Source organism: Lingula anatina, chromosome 8 (assembly GCF_051362555.1).
Source record: "Lingula anatina isolate TDL-2025a chromosome 8, LinAna3.0, whole genome shotgun sequence".
NCBI classification, from domain to species: domain Eukaryota; kingdom Metazoa; phylum Brachiopoda; class Lingulata; order Lingulida; family Lingulidae; genus Lingula; species Lingula anatina.
Window position 1 is genome coordinate 7,743,909 of NC_141774.1, and position 7,608 is coordinate 7,751,516.

Sequence of the window (7,608 nt, forward strand, 5' to 3'; positions counted from 1 at the left end):
GTTGTACGAACATATATGATGGGAAACTAATTGGCTCAACCTTTCCAATAAAAGCTAAACATTTCAAGTCTGCAAAACAAAACAGTTAAGGAACCTGTTTCACAAATGAATAAAAATCTAATCTACTTATACATTCATTGAAGACTTATTTGCGCTAAATTCATAACAAGCAAATCTTTTAAACCAGTATTATCATTTAATTTATTTCTATTATTATTATTATTATTATTAATTTATTTATTATTATTTTTTTTATTATTTATTTCTTTCTTTATTATTAGTATTATTATTATTATTATTATTATTTTTTTTTTTTTTGAAAACTGCAGAAGTATTAAGAATTCAAGCAGACCAAACCTAAAGCAAGACTTTCAGGACTACACGTGCACTTTGCATTGCATGGGAATTTGTTCCGTATTAAAAATATTCATATAATATCGTATTGTCATTTCTGCAAACGGTTACTCATCAAATCATTGTCACGTGACCTAACACTCTGACCAGGACCACAATCACGTGGTATCCAAGCTGGCATTGAAACACAGCGCCACCTTAAGGAACAGCCATTTCCATTTTAACACAGTCGTTGACGTCTTTACACTGGTAATACGTCACGTTTTCACCACTTGGGCGGATCTCCCAGAAATTAAACGCGTCGCTTACCGATCTGGTGTGGTTCACCGTTGACATATTGACGCACAGCGACCTCTCAAGTTGCAAGTTGGGGTCATGAAACGCGCGGTTTGTACCACAGAACATGCGTTTCTCGCTGTCGTCTTCCTCGGGTCTTGGGATCCACGAGCTGACGTTCTGGTCTTCGGGTATTCGTTGAAAGTACACATCCAACTCTTGTTTGTACGGGTAAACATTACAGCCGCCCGTGCTGTTCTTCAATACACAAACGTGGTTGTAGAATATCGCGGACTCTTGGGGATGATATTGAAGAAAAAAGGCAACGTTGCAATTTTCTATGCCAGAAGCGTTATTCCAGTTATAATTCGCTGACAGAGGTGAATCTGAGATGAAATTGGTTTGGTTGTCGAATATGGGACAAGGCATTGGGATTGAAAGGTTGCCCTGCGCAAGAACGCCGAGAGAAATTTTATTGAAATTGAAGACCATCGGGGCCTGAAAGGTGGTGGTGGCGTTTCCGTTGTAATGAAAAAAATGACAAGGGAATCTAATCATCCGACCTGCATCTCCGTCATAAAAGACGGGGGCGGCAAAAGCTAGCAAAAACAAACGAGAGAGCCTCGGTACTTCTCGACTAGTTCCGTTTATTTCCGGCACACTGCTCTGCAGGCGGGCGAACATTGTGACGTCCGTTGAGTTTTCATTGGCGGCCAATTTGGCAAGGCCTTGCAGAGCCGGGGGAGCGTTTTTTATTCGAATTTTTCCTATCTCTATGCCAAAAGATTCAAACAGGTCCACCACGTCTTGTGTGTGCAACATGGCGGCAATAAAAAGGATATCGAAGACGATGGAAGCAAGAGCTGGCAAACAAGTAAGAATGTCTATGACAAATCTGCACTTGTTCCGATTTTTGTCGTCTTCCGCGCAACATTTGCAACACCCATTTATAGCCTTGAAAATGTTAATGACCACAATGACAGAGGAGAGGGCCAGACCAACGGCCCGTGCCACAAATGTAAACTTTCCCGTAAGTTTTTGAGTGAACGCACAATATTCTGTATTCGCTATACTCCATGTCAAATACGCAAGGGGCAATTCTCCTAGCGCCTGCTTCAAAAGTAGAACAAAGTCAAGAGCGACTTCTATCTTCTTCTCACGCGCTTCATCGGACTTGGAGACTTCGCCCCGCCTTATATGTATCGCCGTGGTTGTAAGTTTGAAGATGCAGAACGGAATAACAAGAGAGACCGTTAATGTCACGTCAATACAGCAAACTAAGTACCAGGTGTGCAAGGCACTGTTTTCCTCTTTTCCGTCTATATATGAGACATCAATTCTTAATACCTCTGTATACGATATCCAGTCCATGACGGCGTCAACGATTGCACATCCCATGAGGACGAGCGTTTGTATGAAAATAACATATGGTTTACATTTCTTGATGTTGTCACACCTGGAATGGATGTAATGGATGAATATTCAAAGAGAAATTAAAGTTGTTTACAAGGTTTGTACTTTTGCTTTAGAAAGTCAGATACATTCTGTTGCTAATAGCAGCTGCTTCTGAAATGACATGGGAAGAAAAAATATTGTATATATAGCATAACAAATAAATATAATACGACGAACTTTACCGATTGTTAAAGAATACCCAGTTTTTTAAATTATTTTTTGACGCTGATTGTTAAAGAATATAGAGTTTTTAATTTTATTATGACGTCACCATAGTCAAATTTCATTTTGGTTGTATACATCCTTCTGCCGTGATAGATCCGCTAACAGACGAAGCGATTGTAAATTTAGCAATCACTATCGTTTAAATTTTCTGCATGTTAGCAAAAGCTTCAAGGGATAACAACTGTTCGCATGAGATTTATATTTCACAACAACGTACATACTGTAGTAAGCAACTCTTAGAAATGTAATATATCCCGTTTTACCACAAAAACGGCAGTTACGTCAATTATTCTGAAATATGTGCCTGTCATCGGACCACGTGGCCTCTATAGATGGTTATACACTGTAAAAATCTGTTAAGAGATTATAACAAAAAAACAGGGACTTAATTTTAATGTAGAAATGGATTTATTGACGATTGGCAAGTATGGGAAAATTGTCGTTTAACCCAGAAAATTCATTTTAGGCCAAATCCTTTTAAAATCGGCAAATTGTTGAGTTTTGCTCCCACCCCATCCAACACCGATAAGATTCATCTCGGTGTAACATAAGAGAGAGTCTACCATGATAGAGGGTCCACCTCACATTCATTTTTAAAGGTAAATCTCGCCCTAGGTTTTGACTACCCTCTACCAGGGCGAGTGATAGATTTTTTACAGATATTCACATATGTCTCTAGCTAGATAGATGGTCATTTAGGGCTCAACAAACCCTGTTGAGAAATCTGAAGGCTGATTACATGGCTGATAATCAAAGGTAAATCTCGCCCTAGGTTTTGACCCACTTTGGTCAGGCTATAACCCTAACCATTATAACTATATCAGGCCTACCCAACTACCAGACTGAATTAACCGGTATATCGGACCACACTACCCGTTTTCAAGGTGTGTGTCAGATCGCATATCGGAGTATCATACTCCAGAACAATTTTTGTAGGACGACCGCTGTAGAGCCGCATTTTGCAACCGACCGCATTTTGCGACCGGTTGCAAAATGCGTTCCGTTGCAAAATGCGGTCCTACTAAGTAGAGCCGCATTTTGCAACTGAACGCATTTTGCAACTGCAACGCATTTTGCAACCAAAGAAAATCGTGAAAACGCATTTTGCAACCGCAACGCATTTTGCAACCAGGATTTTTTTTAAGTCCCTGAAACAGCTTGAAGTACGAGACAGGTAGAATTGGAGTGCGGACGGGTTTGCCTGAAACTGGCCAGGCCGCCCCTGGGGTGGACGAAAATATAAAACTTATTGCACATTGTAATTTCCTAAACTATTAGAGTTAGGAACTTTAAACGTTAATATACATTTTGTTAGGAATATGCATAGGATTTCGGATGTTTTGTTTTTTTTTTTTAATTTGGGGTGTGGCCGTCCCTAGGGGTGGTTGATTGTACTTTTTTACTTCGTATTTTTCCCCTATCTACCCTTATATCTTCAGAATTAGGAAATAAAAACGTTGGGGATTAATACACTATCGTAAGAAATGTGCACGGGAAATTTATTGTGACATGGGTGTGGTTGTCCCTGGGGGTGGTTGATTTTAATTTTACAACGTATTTTCTGCTATCTGTCCATTGTATCGGCCATTTGAGTTCAAGCATGAAAAGTAGCTACAGTATAATTTGGGATGTTGAATGGCATTTAATTTTTTTTTTACTTAGGGTGTGGTCCTGGGGGTGGTTGAATATAATTAGACGTTGTAATTTCTGCTATCTACCTTTAGACCATATAAGTTAGGAACGGAAGGCTATGGGAATTGAAAACATGTCTTTAGGGATATGGGTCCCTCTGGGGTATTGATGGGTGTGGCCGTCCCTGGGGGTGGTTGATTCTGTTATTTGCACCGTTACTTCTACTATCTACCCTGAGAGTTAGAAACATGAAATGTTGGGGATTGATAATGAATGTACCTGGGTCTTTGAGGAATGTAGAGATCAGCAGCGGCGCACATAGCACATTAGTAAACGGACTTACAGTCGTAGGCATGAATATAGGTCAAGGAATCCAGTTAAAGCTGTCCTTCTGACCCATACCAACCATAAGGCCCTATACACTCAGGAATCCTGGCGTTCAACTAGCCGTTGTGTCTTAATACAAAACAAATATGTTAATTAATCATAGATAGTAATTAGCAAGTGTGTTGCTCTATAGAGGCTATGCCTGAAAGTATGGGGTCTTGCATGGGTTTTTAATTAACTTGACCTATATTCAAGCATACCGCTGAATGTCTGTTATTAAGTGCCGTCTGCTGCGTTCTTTGCATTCCCCTTCCTTCTTAACTCGAAGACAACTTTTAGATTTACACATCCTACTAGCTGGGTCGGTCCAACTCTGCAGGGGATCTCACTTAAGTGCAATCAGTGGAATCAACTTAACTGTCTGACATACCACCAATCACCCCATCCCCTGAGGGACAGTCACACCGAAAGTCACACTAAAATTCCCCTGTACCCATGCACCAAAGACTCGTGCTCCTAACTCGAACGGTCGAGAAGGAGATGAAAGAAATTACAGTGAAAATATTACAGTCAAGTAACTATCCCCAGGGACGGCCACTCCCAAAGTGACCAAAAAATTCCGATGTGCCCAAGCACATCTCTAACGATCTCAACCACCCCCAGGGACAACTACACCCCAAGTCACAAAAAATCTGGAGTGCCTACGCACATTTCTTACGATGGTATTAATCCCCAACGCTTTTATTTCCTAATTCTAAAGATATAAGGGTAGATAACAGAAAATACAATGTAAAATTTCAATCAACCACCCCTAGGGACAGCCACACCCCTATGTGCATGCCTAACAATATCTTTTTTACTCACTGACGTTTCAACCTCCTAACTCTAATAGATTAGGAAATTACAATGTAAAATAAGTTTTATATAATCGTCCACCCCAGGGGCAGTCTGGCCAGTTTTAGCATACATAGTCGAAGCAAACCCCTCCCCACTCCAATTCTACCCGTAGCCTACCTGTCTCCTACTTCAAGCTGTTTAAGGGACTTAGAAAAAAATCTTGGTTGCAAAATGCGTTGCGGTTGCAAAATGCGGTCAGTTGCAAAATGCGGGCTCATCCTGTCGGTGTTCTGACTGATACTCCAAAAAGAACTCTCATTTAAGACGTCTGTCAAGAGAGCTACTGTAGTACATGAAGTGTGAGCCACTCTAAAATGATTACACTTGTCACTACTACATACTTTTAAACTACGAATGAATGCTATTGTTAACTGTTTACAGTACCTAGATTTTGATATCTAAGTTTTTTTAGCCGCTACCACATGTGGCACAACCAATAACTGATGACTGAACTCTACTTTACTTTTTTGGCTTATAGTAATAATAATAATAATAATAATATTTATTATATAATATAATAATAATAATAATAATATTTATTATTATTATTATTATTATTATTATTATTATTATTATTATGTAGGTGTGTGTGTGTGTGTATTTGTGTAGTAGCAATTGAAAAGGGATAAAAGAAGTGGTAATGTATACCCTTGTGGGATGGTTTTGATCAATTTTAGCCAATAATTAACTGCCTTCATTCATCAAATGACCTTTTTTTCAAGGTTTAACCTTTTTTTTACATTTAGTATCTTGTTGGAGATGGATCTAACAGTTCAAAACCTCCACCTCCAGACATTTCAGCTACCTTTCCTAGTACTGTTTTGATAAAAAAAAAGGTTTAGTCAAAATCCTAGGCGGTTCCTTATCCAGAATCAACACATTCTGCATTAGTCTGTGGGAGAGACGCCCGTTCCCATTCGGCAAAGGATAATGAACGAGGTCAATTATTAAACTTGCAAAGTGAAACTAGGTCAAGTATGATTGAAGATCAAATCTTTGTACGTTTCTTTGTGCACGTGTGTTTTAATCAAAAGTATATTTTACTACACCTTATTAAATATGTATAAAGAAGGGACAGTATTCAACTACAATTACAGTAAAACGGTCAAATGTGACAATTGATTGGATTCTAGGCGTTTCCATTTTGAAAGACAAGTTCATGTCATGGCCGATAATTTTGCTCATAAGTACCTCATATCAGATGGAAATTGTATTGTTTATACCTTGTTGAGTGGATTTAATCACCTTGAGTCAATTATTAACTGCATTTTATTACCTTAATGACCCTAGTGAGTGTCTTCCAAGATTCCCTCTTGTTGCAATATTAAATTCATCTCTTTTTGCGCTTTAACATTTTTTGCAAATGCATTATACACTACTTCTACCAATATGTCTTGACTTGGTGCATGCCACTCATTTCTACACCATGATTAAAAATAGGCACAAGCATCTTATAAAACAGTGTGAGACACACATGAACGACAATTTCACCAAATTTAAACATGTGATTTTTTAACATCAGCAGTGTTTTTATGGTTTGATCTACCAAATATTTTTACTGTTGTATCCAAGTGTCCTTTAGAGACCATTCCCACAGATATAGATCGATCTATTCCCCTGGGGGAGTCTCAGTTGTCCCATTAGATTGCTGTCAGCTTAATCGGCTTAAATGTCTGTCCCGCCTACTAAAAGCTGTAAGGGGGTAATTAACTTGTGCGCGCGCTCGGCTCCCAGAAGCTGACAGCAATTTAGCGGGAACCCCCAGGGAGTTAGGTCGATCCAGATATATCGAACTAGATCTGTGGGAAACCAGTCTTAGTGTCAGTGTTACTCCCAGATACGATATTTGTATTGATATTAAATAACAAATCTCTTACCTGCATGTGGATATTTGCATTATCTTAACCGCTGCCGAACACGATAGTTTTGTCTTTTTGTCTTATTTACACCCAAATGAACACCCAAATAAGGCAGAAAGATGAACAAACTTTTGTATAAGCTCATTTTTATCAACCTCTCTCTCTCTCTCTCTCTCTCTCTCTCTGCTACTGCAAAATGATTATGTACATGTACCTTTGAGGAGGTGGATTTAACGGTTCAAATCTTGCAATTCCAGGCATTTCAGCTACTTTCCCTAGTCCTGTTTGGGAAACGAAATGTGATAGTCAGAGAAAAAACACAAAGGTCTAGCCAAAATCCTAGGTCGTTCTTAATCCAGGAGCGACACACACTGTTCTAGTTTGTCAAAGAGACGCCTTTTGTTCCCATTCGACCGAAGATAAGGAACGAGTACGTCAAACTTTCAAAGTGAAACTAGGTCAAATATAATTGACGATGAAACCTAGTAAATTTCTTTGTGCACGTGTGACATGATGAAAGTATATCTTTTACTACATCTTGTTATATATGTACAAAGAAAGGGCAGTATCCAAATACAATTAT